At 37.2% G+C, this 18,327-nt stretch overlaps 1 long non-coding RNA gene across 1 annotated transcript in view; it reads left to right on the top strand.

Annotated features, from left to right (window-relative positions):
- The first annotated feature begins 671 nt into the window (after positions 1–671).
- Positions 672–18,327, top strand: part of LOC105485336 (uncharacterized) — a 125,285-nt gene continuing 107,629 nt past the window's right edge. The window contains exons 1-2 of the long non-coding RNA XR_989498.3: positions 672–948; positions 1,957–2,218. This is a non-coding gene — a long non-coding RNA (uncharacterized lncRNA). The remainder of the gene's footprint in view (positions 949–1,956; positions 2,219–18,327) is intronic.

Consider the following 18,327-nt stretch of genomic DNA (forward strand, 5'->3'; position numbering starts at 1 on the left):
AGCAAAGACTAGCGTTGGGACGGGAGCTCACGGGGCAATTGTGGGGTGGGTTTCTGAGATACGTGTGCATTCTTGAGATCTTCTCTGGTTCTCTTCTCACCAACCATTTTATATTGTTGGCTATACTTTTCATTATTTCCAAAGATTTTTTCAGAATTGGACTTTTTTTTTTTTTAAACAGGAAGAAAGTTTTAGTCGATTACTGTTCTACGTGGCTACTGCAACGCAGCACAGTACACACACATCCCTGTCCCTGAAGCCCATTCGTCCCCTCCACTCAATGTCAGTTCATCCGTTGAAAGAGGTGACAAGAAGGGAGGATGTGTAGAAGATATGATTTCCCTTGGCGAGTTTTCCCCTTGTCAATTCTATCCTTTCTGGGCCCTTTGAGTAGCCAGTGTTTTGTTTAATTTAATTTAGGAGAGCTAAATAATTAAACAGGAGGCCAAAGTACATAAGAAAGCGGCAGCCTTTTATTGCAAATATGCACACACTCTCCGATGAGGTTCTCCGGTCCTCAGGTATGGGGCCAGGGAAGTCGCGCAGGCGCTCTCAGGTGACGTTCTCCGGTCCACAAGTAGGAGGGGCCGAAGAAGTCACCCCTGCGCTTACGGTGGCGGACTTTTATGCCTGGGAGCTGGAAGGGGAGGAGGGGAGGAGTTTGGGGCGTGTGTGTAGGAGTGGCTTCTTGAATTTCGGTGTCCCCGGCTTGACGTCACTCTGCGCATGCTCAGTTGATTTGGTTCGTTCCCGGGCGCGGGAGAATCTGTGATGAAGAACCCAGAAACAACACGGACTGCTCCATCTTGTTCACCTTCGTCCATCTTGTCCCTTCTCCCTCACCCAAACAGCCAGTACCACTTTCATTGGTGCTGAGAAATGGAGCTGAACCGTACTTCCATTTTTTTCTGCTGGAGATGGAGGCCACGGTCCTGCTGTAATTTTCCAGTGAGTGCTCCCCCCTTGTGGCTGGTAAACCCTCCCTGGCAAACAATCCACCTTATGTATGGAAGCATAAAATTTTAGAGCGAGAAATAACCTAAAACATAATTTAGTCGGAGCCCTTCATTGTCTAAAAGAGACTTAACCAAGAGAAATTAAGTGAACTACTCAAAGTCACACAGCTAAAGGCAGAAAAAAGGAGAAACCAGATTTTTCTTATTCCATCAAAATTTATCATTTAAAGAAATTTTTTTTTCTGGGACTCTACCCTTACTCAGTTTCAATTAGCCTTTTCCAACAGGGTGACTGAAATTATTTTAAAACGGTAGAGCTATATAACAATTTTCTGTTGTAGAAAATTATCTTGCATTTCTTTACTTCCAAGAGACAAGATGGTGGTCAGGGGAAGGAGCAGCAATGAGCAACAAGGACAGTCATAGGTCCTGAAACTCTTCACCCAAGAGACTCAAGTGTCTTTTTGCTGTGAAATCCACCACCTAATTCATTTCCTAGAGGCCTTCATTCAGAGGGGAGATTAACAAACCCCAATGACCCTTCATCCTTTTTTTATTCTAGCATAGCTAAGACCTGCAAGTCTGATGAGAGGATATGGGTCTATTTATTATACAAATTAGCTAATTTCTTCTTCATGGAATTTTGTAGATTCTAGGAGTGAACTCACATGGAATAGAACCAAGTTTCTTGCTAAGGGGTCTGAAGAGTGTCTTTGTCAAACAAAATTAAGCCAACATATAATTGTCATTTGCTTTATTCTTATGGAAATTGAACATTAGCATGTGCATAATTGATCTGAAGTCCAGACACATCAAAGACGTTAATCTATGTATGTGTCTATGTGTTTTTAATCTAATTATAAGGAGCTCCATATGTTATTACTCAAAACTTGCTTTTGCTTATTTTATTTTATTTTTTTGATTAAAGGAAATGTCTATTATTCTATGCCCCTGTGTCTGGCTTTTAAAAATCTCTTTCCTTTTTTCCTCAAATGACCAGAGCTGCAGTCGTCGGCCTCTCTAGGGCCCTTGAACTGAACACTTATTCTTTTAAAAATCATCAACACGGGATCTGTTGCCAAGAAGAGAAGCCAATTCTTGTCTCCATGCTCTAGGAAGTGTTTTCTTTGTAGTACTGTTGGCATGGAGGTGAAGAGCCTGGAACTCGATACTGAAATCTCAGCAAGAGAGCTGCCATTGGGTACAGTTTGTTTTGGAATTAAAGCAAATATATCCAGAAATTGTACTCAGGATATTCAAATGTAAGTAATGAAATATTGTAAATGTAACCACGACTATATCTTATGGGAGATCAATAGAGAACTAAGTGTATTTGTTCTATTATCACAAAGTATACATAGATACGCTATTATATCAATAATTTTACTGAAGTAGGAAAGACTATTCAGAAATTAGAACAAAAAGTTAACTGTAATTGACCATAAACTATTTTAACTTCATAAAACCCCATATATTATCAGACCTAGTTAGATATTTGGTTCTTATTTCTTCTGATTATTACAGATTAAATAAGAATTCTTATTTTAAAAAGATAATCAGAAAGAGAGATGTATAAAAGAGGGGCTGAAGAGAGTTCTAATTTAACCTGAAGTGTTGTGGGTTCTTTTATGTATTTGGTATGTGTATAGCTCTGTGTTTTATGTATACATGATGTAGAGAAAGTATGTGTTTCTTTTTTTTATTTTTATTTTTATTTTGAAAGTATATGTTTCTAATGTTACCTGTTAGTGCTCAGAAAAAAGTGTTACAAAATATGGCAAAACGTTCTTGCATGTGTATAATTCTGCAAAAGGTGAACAGATGCTTGTTTTTGTAGATTTTCCCTGCTTTTGCCGCTTTTAGCATCATTCATCTAATCTGCTTTTTGTTTTAATAGATGTTGCTAAAGTTTTCTAAGATAAGTGAATTAGTATTTTCTTTTTCTATATGGATGTTAAAGCTGTCTTTATTTGAAAAGGGAAGATTTATAAAGTTGAGATGTGTTACTGGAATTACAGATGAGATGTTTTAGGTTGTGTGTGCTTGGATGTGTGCAGAATGCTTTTTGCTTTGGCACCTAGGCAGTTGTTGTGTATTCATGTATGTGTGCTTATGTGTGTGCATGCATGTGTGTACATGAATGTGTGAGTGGAAAAAAGAAAGATGTTTCTTTCTGGGACCATATGCCAAGAACGATTTTAATGATAGCTTTTATATGAACATTTTGCATTCTTACAACGATTTTAAAAAATCTGTGTTTGATCCCCAACTGGATCACACTGTATGAAGACTTTTTTAGTAAAGTATTTTTAAAGTTTTAAACCAAAAAAAAGTTTGCTACCAAAAAACAGTCTGTGTAGCCAACTGTCTCTTAAGAAGTCTTATATTACAAACCTAAAACTTCAAAAATAGGACACTTGATTCCCCTACAGCCTGACCCTCCTGTAATCTTCACCATCTCAGGAATGACACCAGTGCATTGTTCATATGTATTTTTAAGTATACGTTTTGTGTATGTATGTGAAGGGGAGTGATCTGATGCACAGTTACTGAAAGTTTATCATAATGTGGTCACAATTTTCACTATGAAGTTTCTCTAAAGGAAAGTCTTTGTGTGAAGACAGACTACTAGAAAGTTTTTCATGACTGGTGGTACTGATTTGCATACTTTTGTGTAATCATGAGTACAAAAATATTTATTGATGGCCTACTAAGTTTCAGGCACTCTCCTGAGTACTGGGAATACATCTGACAATTGAACTTAAAACATACTAGCTTTGATGTAACAAAACCAAATGAATGAATTTATACAATCTCACTATAGTCAACCTTATTACTACCTTTCATGTTGAGGACACACCAAAATATTGCAAAATCTCTTTCTATTATTGAGAATGTTTTATTTTGAATAGAATAAACTTAATAAATTTAAAACATTAAATGAGTAGAAAATAATCCAAAGCAATCTGTAAACAAATATAAGCTAGCATGGTTATGCAATATATCTATATGTACATGTGTCAGGAATTCAGAGTAAATGCAAGAAGATGCCAAATTGGGAGTCATTCTTTAAACAAACATATTGAGAGTTGGTTTTCTACACTACATGCATTTGGCATGCCTACCTGTTGGACATAGTCATGACAATTTCTTGTTTCTTTCACTCAATACATGTTTATTGAGTGCCTATGGCGGGCACTAGGCAAGGTGCTGGGAAGAACGGTTGGGTTATACACGTTCTTGCCCTCCGGGACTTCATGCAGTAGTTTTTTGATTTCGTTATAGAACCATTTTATGGGTCATAATCTACTTTTCAGAAGCAGACATTTCCTGTTGCTTGTAGGATGACCACCTCATATGCACGGTCACAGTTACAAGTCATCATCCACCAAGCTCAGGACAACCATCTCATCAGGCTCCATCTAAAAAGAAACTGTGAGAGCCCTTGTCTTGTGAGTTAGCTGCCTCTTCAGCAAGATCTCTGGTCCTGATCCTGAACACTGGCCTCACTGGGAGGTGTTGTGGGTGTTCTGCTCCTCCTATTTCTGAGGCTCCTTTGCCTGGATTCTCAGAAAACCAGGCCTTAGGCAAGATGTGACCCTGAGCTGTGCGGCCTTACAGTAGCAGCCCTTACCTTGCCAGGATTTAATGTCCTCCTGTGTCCAACAAAGAATTTAAGGCATTGTAGGGATTCCTAGGTTCCTTAAAAGGTACTTTCTGTCTTTCAAGGAAGTGAAAGGAAGATGCAACCCTGTGAAGCTAAGACTGTTTCCAGAGCCTGGGAGCCAGGCGTGCGTTCCCACGGCTGCCTTGTGTCACATGCTCATGATGAGGAGAGTGTGATATTTTCACCAAAGCCCTTTCCCACCTCACTGCTAGGCAATGAAACGTTCTTCTTGAGTTCATCACAGCAAGAGCAAGAAGGGATCTTAGCAATTAATCATTCATTCATTATTTGATAGACGAAGAACTTGGAGTCTAAAGGGATTCAGGCAGAATAACTTAGCTTTTGACAACCAAAGAGCCTTACTAAATTTAAACAAATAGGCTAGGATTTTTAAAGTGTAAAATAATTTATGGAAATACCTTTAAGAGTATTATTCTCTGCTTTGTTTCTTAGATCAAAAAGTAACACACTTGCTTATTTTTGATATCTCAGGGATATTCTGTTATGAATGGAATGTAGTTGTGAACGGTACTGTCTCTGGAGATAGAGCTGGGTTCACGTTGTGGCTGTATCACTTATTAGTTTCGTGATGTAGGCCACAGTATTTAATGTTTCTGAGCCACAGCGTCCTTGCCTGCAAAATGGAGGGAATAGTGATTGGTATCAACTCAATGGGAAGTTGTGAGAATTAAGTGATACAATGTGCATGTGAAACAGTAGGATGCCTGACATGTAAGGGGGATTGCTACTGGATGTTTTTCATTGTAATTACTACTATTATAATTTGGATGTCACTTGGAACTTCTCTGCCTCTTGGGGATTTAGTTTGAAGATTTAATTTGACAGCTAGTGGAAGCTGAAGTTTTTCTCATAATTCCTGTTTTATTCCAACCCTACACTCCCTCCTTAAGGTGCGTCTGTTTTTTCTCTTCTATTGATGGATACCGTCTTGTTTGGCTTGAATTTACCTTGTACACATTCACAGTGAGCCAAGCCTTTCATAAAAGGGTCCCTTTACTGAAGACATGGAAGTTCACAGAAGAGGGATTGTACCACACTGTGTGGGTCATGACTTTCTTCCTTCCCACTCATGTTCTGCTTCTTCCAGGGCCCACATGCCAGCATGTGCCTTAGCCACTCCATGTAGTTCCTGAACGGGTAATTTATTCCCTCTGTCTGACAGTTTTCCTCTTGAAGAGTAGACCCAACCAGCAGGACTCTCTCTTTTGGTCCCCTTGGAATGCTGGTGAGTAAATATTTCCTGTTGTTGTCTTCAGTTCTGTCTTTAGACTGCACTGCACTTCAGTGAACCACATTAAACTACTCAGAACTTAGTGGCTTCCATATTTGCCCCTACTCCAAAGAAACACCCTGCTTCTATTTCAGGAATTTTCTTTGTCCTCTGTTACTATCAGCCAGCTACTTGTTGATGTGAGTGTGCTATCCCTTGGGGTGACCCTTGCTATCTAACATGATACTTTCAGCCTTTGGGGCAGCAAAAGTCGAGGGCATTAGAAATGTGCATAAAGCTCTCTGAGTAGGAGCTTCTGCTCCCTCCTTCAGGACAGAATAAATAAACCTTAGTACCTGGGTTTTATGGCAATTCTTTTGTTGGCTGAGTCACAGTTTTTCTTTAATTCTTGTTTTTCTATATCACTCCAGCTAGCGGAGGTTGACAGATCAATGTGGTGTTAAAGATATGTAACAACATTTGTCTGGCACTATTGGAAAATGAAGTGTTTTCTATAAATAAATTTTCCAGGTAATGGGAGCTCATCATTTTAGATACTGAAACCTTTAAACATTTTAGGAATGTTGGGTGGAGTGCTAAGACATAATATGGCTTAAAATCTAGAAAATAATTGATCCATACAAATAGGAAGGCAGAATAACAGTAGATAAGAATACAGACTGGAGTCGAGCTTGATTCACAGGGTTCTGTCATTTTTCCATCCCAAATTAAGGGCACAGCATTGAGCCCAGTAATACATCTTGTTTCATACGATTGATTTGAAGATGTCATACCCCTAGATGCAAAGTCTTAGCATAGTGCCAGACACTCTTTACATGCTTATTATCCAGCTATTCCTGGTCTTATTGTTACTATTAACTTTTTGTTGTTGTAGTTGTTGTTGTTTTTGAGGTGAAGTCTCGCTCTGTCATCCAGGCTGGAGTGCAGTGGCATGATCTCGGCTCACTGGAACCTCTGCCTCCCAGGTTCAAGCAATTCTCCTGACTCAGCCTCCTGAGCAGCTGAGATGCTATGCACCACCACACCCTGCTAATTTTGTATGTTTAGTAGAGATGCGATTTCTCCATGTTGGTCTGGTCTTGGACTCCCGATCTCAGGTGATCCGTCTGCTTTGGCCTCCCAAAATACTGAGATTACAGGCAGGAGCCACTGTGCCTGATCCAACATTTTTTATTTTTATAAATCAATAATAGGCAACAAGAACAACAACAACAACATCATAAATAACCTACCAGGCAAAGAGTAAAAGTAAGTAATTCGGGAACTAAATAAAACATGGTAATCATTTAAAAGTTTATTCAACTTCACAAATAATCAAATAGTTCAAATTCAAATAAAAAGATGTAATTCTTCACCCACTAGAGAAAACGTCCAGATGGGATTGAAAATAGATGAGCCCTTGGCTGGGATGGCATTATTGATGGATAATTTGACAGCATTTATAAATACATTTCTCTGACCCGCAATTCAAACTCTAAGACATTATTCTAAAAGTGTTCCTGCACAACTGTGCAAGGTGTGTGTAAAATATTCTCACAGCCAGATTGATTGTAATTACAAAATTGTTTCAGTTTTGTTTCATCATTATAAGGAAGGCATTGGTGACGTATAATCTGGCATATCTATGCACTGGAATATTATGCAACAACAAAAAGAGATAAACATGTATGAACTGAATGTATATTTGCCCATAGCATGGTAAGTGAAAATAAAAACCAAATCGTAAGGAAAGGTAACTTTATGTGCAAAAGGGAGTTTTAAGAACATTCAACCCTTATTCAACCCAATCAGGGGTCACCCTTGGAAATGAGCTTCAGTGCTTAGATAGGGAATAGACATTTCACTTTATATAGCCTTGTATTACATTTTTTATTCTTTAAAAAATGTACAGGTTTTTATTCCTTTTCTATGATTGAACCTATAACATATTAGAAATAAGCATTCATGCTTTATTGTTTAAAGAGATGCTATGTTTTTAAACATGGTCATTCTTGATATTGTGTATTAATACAAAAAATATATGACTCTTTATTTTTACCCTAAGTTGATGCTTTCCCAAGTCTTCTACATACCACAGCTAGTTATTAGAATGTGATAATCTTGGAGCAAATATATTGAGGTAAGAATTTTTTTTTTTGAGGTTAGAGTATTTCAAAGTCAATATCATTACCACATGTTGTAGATTATACTGTGGGAAATCTTTCACCTGGTTACTGCATCTGTCTTGGTAAGAGACAGTATGATTCCTAAGAGCATTTCCTTATCCAGTTGTGTTCTGTCTTCATGCTTTGTGTCTATTGAACTGCATCAGGTTGACTCACATTACAACTGTTTAGAAAAGGTGCCAAGTTTTTGTTGACTCTTTCCAAAGGTTCTAGATATTTGGACTCAAAGTGAACCCTAATATCATAAGGAGATCTTTCTCTAACGTTGCTTTTAACATTTGAAGAAGCTAAGCATGGGAGCAGGTCGTGTTCACAAACAGGAAGGCTCACGGTGTCCCAGTGATGATGGTGGCTAAAAGAATGTGAGTCCATTCTGTGCATTTGGCCTTGAAAAGTGCTTCTTCATGTTTGTTCTTGAAATTTAAAAAAAGTCAATAGTATAGAATCAATTTACTTCATTAATAAAACATGAAATTCAATATCTCACAAGAGAGCCTGACTCTTGATTATTAGACTGTTTGTACCACAGTTAAGTCATCTTCAGGAGTCTTGATATTACATCCTTGACAGTTTTTGTTACATTTTAACTTTAAAGAGATAGGTTCAGACTACTAAAGACACTGAATACATTAATATGTTGCTGGAGCAAATGCTTGACATCATAGAAAAGATAATGAAGAAATGTTTTGGTTTCATTATTTGCTTAAAAGATTGGTGTGCGCACTTTGATTGCAGATATCCGATCTGCTTAAAACCAGAGTTTCTCGTAGCTGATTTATTCATATATTAAAAAGCAAAGAACAACTGTGCATTGACTGGCTAGATTGTATTTTGAATTTTATTGTTTTCTCCAACACTGAGATTTATTTTTGGATCACTGTCCATCCTTTGTGAATGGTAAATACTATGTAGATTGGTATTTGATCCAAAACGTCTATGCATGAAACAGTGATCTTCCTTACACACTTACGTTTGAAATTCAGTTGTAGCAATCACAGCATATTTTTTCTAATTTGTACCTTGGCCCGTAAAGGGAACTCCCATTTATAAAACCATCAGGTCTCGTGACTTTCCTCTGCATTAGCTAAACGAAATATCTCTTCTCATGCACTACAAGCATTCACTGAAAAGGTGAACAAAAGTTTTGAGCACTTTTCTCTCACATATTTGCTACACATAGGCTATGACATAATTCGTAATCTACACATCGGTGTGTTCACCCAATTATGAAGCAAAAGGTATGCAAGCATGTCCTGAGGAAATTGTCACTCTTTTGCCTTAAACGCTATTGGCCTCACGTGGCTTTCGACAATATCATGTAAATGAGAAAACATGCAGTGGTTCCCTCTGCTTTTCTCTCCGAGCATATTTGTCATTAACTTTGTTACTGGGTCTTTGTGTTTCTCCTTAGTTGCATATTTTTTTCTGTTTTTGAAGAAAACTGCAATTCGAAGGATGTCTGTAACTTGGGTCTCTTCTGCTTTTAGCCAATGAGTCAGTTTCATACAAATACACAGCATTTTATATTGGTTCTGCAAAACCTTGCTTGGCTTACTTAAGATGTCACTCTGAATTTATTTCTCCTTTGAAAATAGCAAGAAAAGTTTCAGTGATTTCGTGTCTTTATTTTAAACGTCTCTTAGCAGGTAACATACTAAGTAGTGGGGTAAAGATATGATTCCACAGGAATTCCCATTCCTTAATCTCTCTTTCCTTTTAGCTGCTTTTATAAAATCTCACCTGTTGATTTACTTGCCCTAGTATATTGAAATTTATACTTCATGTTCCCACTGGAATTTATTCCCCTTTTATGCTTATGACATTGTTTTTAGTTGTAAAACCAATGTTTCTACTTCTATTGGTACTTGTCAACTTTAGTTTAAGCCACTGATACACTCAATAAATACATTTCCATAGTAACAATTAAATGCAAATCTGAAAAATATAACATTTATATGCTAATGATATGAGATGTTAAGATGAGATTATGTGCTTTATACACAACATTAGCTGAGATAATTTAAGCGAGGCCATTTTTGTAGTATATGTGCCATATACGTGTGTGTGTGTGTGCGCGAGTGTGTTGTGTTTATAGCTTTTAAAAATGTGCTGATTCTAAAGAACTTAAAATAATTTTTGAGAGAATGATAATCATTGTTGCACTGATTTAGATTTGGGAGGTATATATGTATAAAATAGGCTTTTCCTCTGCATCTGCCAAACCACCTGCAAATATTTTTCACAGGCTGAAGGTGTCTGTGGTCACCATGCCAGAAGCAGCCACCAGTGTCCTGTTTCCTTTCCCCCATCCGTTGTCATTTTCAGTTGATTGCTCTTCATACTGATTCCTTTACTTCCTTCTAAACTTCTATTCTGTATCACTCAATGAAAACTCAAGAGAGAGTTAGCTATCGGAACTCATAAGTCTTATTTTATATAACAAGAGAGAGTATGCTGTAACTAACAAGTACAGCAAAACTTGCATGAGGCATGTACCACATATGCTTTGTGCCTTCCTTTTTTTTTTTTTTTATGATGCTCAAAGCCTACGTAACTTTATGTCAAAATGCCGGATCTAATTTCAGTTACCTTTGCTGGAAAGCTGAATTCCAGGAAATGTGAGTGCCACTCTCTCTTTGTGAAAATGTGCCTACCTCACATCCAACTGTTGTTCTGTTAAACTTACCCTTCATTCAAGTATTTACTTCTCAAAAAACTATACTGTTTACCATTGTTTTACAGGTGTTAGCTCATTTCACTACCAGAATAAGCCTATGAAATAGGTACTGTTATTCTGACCATTTTACAGATGAGGAAGCTGAGGCATAAAGATAGTAACTAATTTGTGCAAGTTCATACATGTAGTAAGTGAAAGAACAAAGATGTGAATCCAGACACAGGCTACAGAGTACATCTTTTTTTTTTTTTTAACTATTATTTAATGTCATGTTTGTTTAGCAGACTTTTTTGGAGGGTATATAGTTATACAAATAAATGAGCAAAAAATGAGAAAAATTATATAAACGTATCAGTCACTAAAATTCACTGAGGTATAGGACACGAATCATAATAAATACGACACAAGTAACTGGAGAAATGTAGAGTTGGAAGGGAATGAAAGGATTGGGGAAAGTTTTGGAGTCTGTGAGGGCCATTGGCGTTGCACGGGATTTGACGTCTTATGCAAGGGTGATGATAAAGCTAAGAGCCACTGTTAGGACATATATTGGACGATCTTATTTCCTCTGTTTTTTCATTAACAAAATAATGACCTGCTTAGAGGCTGTCAGCCAACACACACACACAACAGTTTCTAAATGAACAAGTGGGAAATCTGTTCTTAGCTGATAATGTGTCCCTGCTACCTGCTACTGCTGCATTTGAGCTGTCAAACATCACAACTCCATCTTGGGATCCACAGCAGCACAATAAATGCCTTTACCCCCAATAATTGAGACAGCTTGTAATAATAAAAAGCCTCATTTTCTAAAAATGTTTAAAAATTCAACTTCAGAATTGTTAAATTGACAATATTTCTCTTTTGATAAGAATCCTTTATTTAAATATATGTTTGTATGTGTGTATGTGTGCCTATTAATTGCAGAAAGACTCTGAAAGAAACTGTTAGGAACCAATGCAACCTATTACAGAAAACAGTTTTGACTATAATAAAATCCTGTTAATTGAAACCCCAAAAGATAACTTTTATTTTACCAGCTTGATTTTTTTGTATGAAAACCAAATAAAGAGATCAATTTCATTTAGAATCATTTAGAATTTCATTTAGAATCACAATTTTATTTAGAATCAAAATAATTCTATAAAATGATTGTGAGTAGATATGTCCAGTGTGTCATTGGCTGCATGAGCTAGAAATTCAGAGAAGTCTGGGCTAGAAATATGAAGTGAGTGGCCCCTGGTATGTAAATGGTATTTTGAGCCATGTGAATGGATTAGATAACTCAGAAGGAATGCTGCCAGGTGACCCCACTTCATAAGTCAGATTGAACCAATCCTCCAATGTTAAGTGGACTGGCTCAAAACAGGTCTACCTTTAAGGAAATATCATTGTCATTGACTTCAAAATCTGTAATTTTCATCCCAACTAAATAAGGATCATAGAATATTTAAAAGTTTGCCAAGTGCTTAGCATTCTGATAATGGCTGATATTTCCAGTGACTCGAGAGCTGGTATTGTTCACAATGAGGGGCAGATGATAAAAAAACTCGCTCATTTTCATTTTTAAAACCACATTGCCAATAAAATGTGAAATCTAAGTGGTGTTTAAATTTTCAGGTCAGTTCAATAACTAAATTATACACTTCTAAGTGTGTTTACATATTACCTAACACTTGTGATATTTACACCTGTGGAGAGAATGAAGCTCAGAATTTACCTACAAATGCAATAATAGATGTGAATGTGCTTCCAATATGACAAAGTGCTGTGCAAAGGTATTCTTATTAGCACTTTACTCATAGTTTAGAGCATCTCCCTAAAGCCCATTGGGAAAAGTCATTCTGATTATTCATATTAAAATGTCCTTTTGTGGTAGGCAACATGTCATCTGTTGACTGTACAAGATCAACAGTGTATTTATATAGAGTTCTTTGTAGTCAGTGAAAAAAAAGGATAGCTTGTCTAAAGAGCACTTGAACCCTGCTGAGCAATAAATGAAAACCAAGGTGAGACCTTGCTGTTCTGAAAACAGCGTGAGGGAGAAGAAAGCACAGGCGTGCGTTAGAAGCAAGGTGCATGGAGATTCTGCAGTGGGATGCAGTGTGGCCCAGTGGGATCTGTACCTTTTCCTGCCTCCACGCTGTTCACCTGTGAGACACTCCCAGTGGCAGCAGCATCACTCATTATGAACCTTGGCACTCAATGCTGTGATTGTGCAGCGTGGCAGAGGTGCTGGGGGAATCACTGATGTGAGAACACTGCCTTGCTCTGGGTGCCAGCCTATATTTTAAAGTGTGAATGCAAACTCGTCTCCCTGTTTTTTTGTTTTGTTTTGTTTTTGTCTCTGCTGCATTGCTGTTCAAATTTGAAATGCCTTTAGCTTGGAATTCAAGTTAGCCACATGGCCCCAAAGGTTGGAAAGATAAGCCTGCCTTCTTCCGGAACTAGGGAAAAATAGTGTGAGCTTTGTATGAATGTGGGCTATGGCCCAAAGGGAGGTCAGCTTAGACTGAGGGCAGAAATAAAAATTAAAATAGATATTTTTTAAGGAGCAAGGCCAAGGAGAGGCTAGGTTCTAATGACTGGGTGGATATGTCTAGTGCTGAGGAAACAGAGAATGATGTGTACCCTGAAAAGCCCATAACCCATGGCATACTTGGTTTTGTGCATTCTGTGTGTGGCAAAGCCTTAGAACTAAGAAAGCGTTTGAGGGAGATTCAGATGTTATTTCTGTAGGTCCCAGGAAGCCATCTTAGGATATCTGCCAGGTGGTGGCAGGAAGTGGAGAAAGCCTGAGATTTGTTCAAACCTCTGAGAAATTCTCACGTCTATCAGGGGATGCTGAAAAGAATGCGCAGGAGACCAACTCACTCCACCAGCTAAATCGGTTTGGAGGCACTAAAATCTAATAAAAAACACATCTGAGTATCCAATCCTGGACCCACTGCCAGGAAGAGAAGAGACCTTGGTAAGCCGTCATGTATTACCCTTCAATTTTCTAATCTAAAATGGGAGTAATACCCATTCCTTCTTACTTTGTGAACACGTTGTGTAGATTAGCATGATGGCGTTTGAAAGGTGTTATTTAAATATAATATGTCATTAAAGTATTATCATCCTAGTTGCTAGTGATTATCTAGAAAGCTTTAAATCACCTGGCTATTTCCGGGATTCAATTTTCATTGTCGGATGCTATTTCTCCTTTCAAAGACATAATATTTCTTTGTCAGATAGCAGAGACTTTACAGTTTTGAGTTTTGGACTTGTGATTACAATTCTATGTTTCACTTGAATGCATTCAGAATTGGGGTGGCAGGGTTTTTAGATACAGGTTGTGTCATAATTTGAAACAGAGAATATAGGGCATCTTAAAATGAGTTTTCACCTTGTCTGCAAATTTTTATTTTGGGAGGACAAGGTAAAAAATCTGGTCAAGGCCAATTTAAAGTATCACATCATCATTTAGCCAGGGGTACAGTGAAATATGAAAATCCAGAGATTTGCAACATAGCAATTCCATATGCCTGGCACATGTCTGCCTACATTTTCCCCATTGGTCTATTTATTTCCCAACTTTTTATATTACATGCCATTTCCCAGAAGTTCTCTTTTCTTTACTGTTTTCTTTACAAATATTTCTCATTCAGTAACTCTGACCCAGATCCACTTTTTTTTTTTTTTTTTTTTGGTCACAAAACTGTATCTACGGTCAGTAGAATCCCCCATAGTCAAGGCCGTATAGAAATCTCTGTAGTCCATGTGACACAAATGTTGCTTTTTCTGAACTTCTGTTGCCTTTTGACCCCTGTATAATCAATACTGAATTGTTTTCACTTTAACTTATTTGGTCGTTGAAAGAAATGTGATTGAATGTCTGTTTACTTCCTGAGCCGAGATATTTCTAGTTTGTTATACAAGTCAGTGGTTAATGGAACATGAGGTAGGAGATGATGTTAGGATGGAAAATGATAGCACAGTTTTTACTGGGAGTTTTAGAAAGTGTTTTTAATAGTAAAAGTTTAGAATAGTCTGAAAATTTTTTCCTTAATTTTACTATTACATTCTTGACAAAGAATCAAAAGAACATTCCCACTTTTTGACTTTAATATCCACAGCTGCTATTCCTAAAAGTATCACTGCATAGCCTTCAAAAATGCCAGCTACTTTTCTCCCTCCTGGAATCTTTAATACATCTTGAAACTCTAGTCACTTTCTTATCATTTGTGATGACTTAATGACTTGCTCAGCAGATGTATAATTTATTAACTTTGAGAGAGCTCTGTCTTAAAAGCGCTACTTTTGTGATTCTGCTGCTTGGTCCATGTACTCGTTGACAATTTACAACTAATGAATTTATTTCGGAAGCTATAAATCTAAAAAATGATTACTTTTCATTATTATGTACTTTTGCCTTTTCATTTTAAACATACTTATGCATCCTTTCTTTAAGCAGAGCTCTCACTCTATTAATAACTTTACATATAAATCACTTTAAAGAAGGTTTTCCACTGTAAGTTTTCCATTAAAAATTATTCTGGCTTTCTGTGCTAATTAGGGTAAAAGAAAAAGAGAATCAGATTTTAGTAGATATCTAGAGTGCTGTTGCTTATACAGTGCTTGAGACAGACAATGTTGTGGACAAACAAAGCAAATGGTGAAGGATTATGCCGAGCACTGTACAATTGCACCCTCTTCTTACCTGTTGGGTAGGGCCTTCCTATCGGGTGGAATTGTGGGCCTGGGCATTAGGTAGCATTCTCACGCTGCTTCTCACATGAACAGGGGAACTATGATACATTATCTCTCCCTCTGTAGCTCACTTTTGTTTTCTACCCTGGTATTCAAGTTCCTACCATGCCAAAGTTTTCAGTTTCTACTGTGAGTAGGAAAGAAGAACGCTGAGTATTACAGCTATTGTTGAAAGGTTTAAAATGGCTTATGGAGATTAATTTGAAATGACACTGTGGAGCGCAACAATTCATGATGGCTATTTTCATTTATTTGACAATTTTGCATGCTTCTTGCATGAAAAGTCTTCCTTGGGGAATGACCCTGTTTTATTGATTGTTATTCTAAATGAAATAAATGTCAAAGCACATGATGAGTGGACTCTAACTGAAGTGTAAATTACTATGCCAGGAACGTTTTCAGTAAACAATTACTGGTGAATAATCAAGAAATGCAAACTTATAAATGATGCAATATTCAATCAATAAATACTTTCCCATTATTCCTTTGCAAACTATTTTTCCTTTCCATGTGGAAATACCATGTCAATGAATTAACACTCACTATTTGATTTAATTGGCATGCCCACTTACCAACTGTTGCTCATAAATTAGGATTCATGGAATGTTTCTAAAAACCTGTCAAACTCTCCATTTTTAGCAGGCAAGAGTTTTTTGAGGCAAACTCGAATGCTCAGTTTACTATGTGAGTTGAGACACAGAAAAGCTGGTGTAGTGTCATGCCAGCTGCTGTGGGCTGCTATTTATTAGAAAATTGTGAGGATATGTGTGCTTCTAAAACTGTCTTTTCTCTTTTTAAAATATACTGTTGTTTAAAAAAGAAGTACTTTATACCCTCAGTGTGAACGCTTTGTCATCTGAATATGTGACAACCTATAAAATAACTAAACCTACACCATTTCTCTTGCACGTCCTTGAATCTCACCTCACTTCTTTCTCTTCCACATTCTTTATTCAAAATATGGATCTTAAAATGTGGATTCCAAAATAACAGTTACCCACTATTTTATCACAATAGCCCACCAATAAGTTATGTTTTGTTCCTTCTAGCTGAAATGGTAAGACCTAAATAAAAGATTTTTTTTTAAGTGTCACTCAGTTGTTTTTTTTTTATTTCCACTTGATGCCAAATATCTAGATACCTGCTATTACATATACAGTCTGAATGAGTGACACAATTTTTCATTTCATCTGGACATCAAGGTTGGAGGGAGGGAGAGCAAGAGCGCATTTGTGTATGGGGATGCCGGCCCCTCTGTGTGTTATTCTTAGAGGCCTCATCTTGTTCAAGCAAATTACCTCATCCCTTCCTTGGCTTCCTGTCTGTTCTTTTCCATCTCTTTGATGTATTTTATTATTTTTTCTGGAAAATCACTGAATGATCAATCAATTAACAAATTCCAATTGCTTATTCAACCTCTACAAAATGCATAACACCGTAGAAATCTGTAAAATGAGGGAATCCTGACCTGGTGAAGTTTATATTTTTAGAATACAATTATTGAAACATCAAATAACTCAATAACTTGAAAATATTGCATATTTATGAATGCAAAAGAGTGTAACTTAAGCCGAATACATAAACACAAATATGGAAGAAGTTTGGTTTAAAACAATTTTTTTAACTTGCAAATTACAGTAATCGTTGGTTAAAGGCAGCTGAACAGTCACTTAGGGTGAAATTGAATTTTCGGTCCCTAGAAGTTGGATTGAATTATTGTTATTCAGAGAGAAAAAAAGACAAAGGGACTGAAGTAGTTTTAATTATTTTCTTTGCTAGAGTGTGCAAGTAAAGTCTATAAAAGTATTGATCATGTTAATTATCTGATCCAATAATATAAGAGTCGTTTACCAGTTTGCTTAATGTCTCTAGTCATGGAATTGGGTAGAACTATCAGTACTTTTCTCTTGTTACTGTTAGGAGTCCAGAAAGAAGTATGATTTGTTGTTATTGTTGACTATCTGCTCTGAGAATCTTAACACAGCAATATGGAGTGAAACGTATACAGTGCCAGTGAACCAATCCTTTGGGCACCAGGTTTCAGGGTTTTGTTTTTAATATTAATTTGATGCAAAAGTAATTGCAGTTTTTGCTATTAAACTTTTCAAAGCCCCTCCCTCTTTCCTTCCCTCCCATCCTCTTTCCGTTTCTCTCTCCTTCCCATTCACCCTCCCTTTTTCTCTCTCTCCCTCCCTCCCCACTTCTTTCCTTCCTCCCTTCTTCCTTCCTTCCTTCTCTTCCTTCTTCCCTTTCTTTTCCCTCCCTTCTTCCCTCTTTCTCTTTCCTTCTGTTCCGTTCATTTATTCTCAAATGAGCTGGAGCAGAACTCATCACTGAATACCACCTCCAGCCCTTTCTTCCACATCCCTCAGCCTATTTTCACAATCAGTTTCAGTAGGAACAAAAGCGTTGACAAGTTGCCAATTGGGTGCTTATTTTCAACAAGGGAAATTTTGTGATAGTTTTATTCTCTAAGTTAAATAGAGAATGCTCATTTTATCTTGCCTAATGTGTATGACGTATTAAGTCTAAGAAATGTATCTCATATGTCTGTGGTACTTGTCTTGCAATTTGAAAACATTTTATGGCTCAGGCTTTCCTTAAAGAACAGAGCAAGTTATTTTTAGCTGTCAGCAGCAATCTATATTGTAATACTTTAGATACAATTGTCTCAACTCTTTCCTAACATCTCTCATCATAGCAGTAGGAGTTGTTAGACACTCAACCTATTGCTGGGCAGAGGAGTGGAATTTCCTTGCCTGATGACCTCAACAGTCAGCAGGGTTGTCACCTCACTGACTTCCCTGAAAGTAGGAAAATGTCCTGGATGAAATCTAAGGGGCCCCTTTCCTTTGACG

Source organism: Macaca nemestrina, chromosome 16, assembly GCF_043159975.1.
Source record: "Macaca nemestrina isolate mMacNem1 chromosome 16, mMacNem.hap1, whole genome shotgun sequence".
Taxonomy (NCBI): domain Eukaryota; kingdom Metazoa; phylum Chordata; class Mammalia; order Primates; family Cercopithecidae; genus Macaca; species Macaca nemestrina.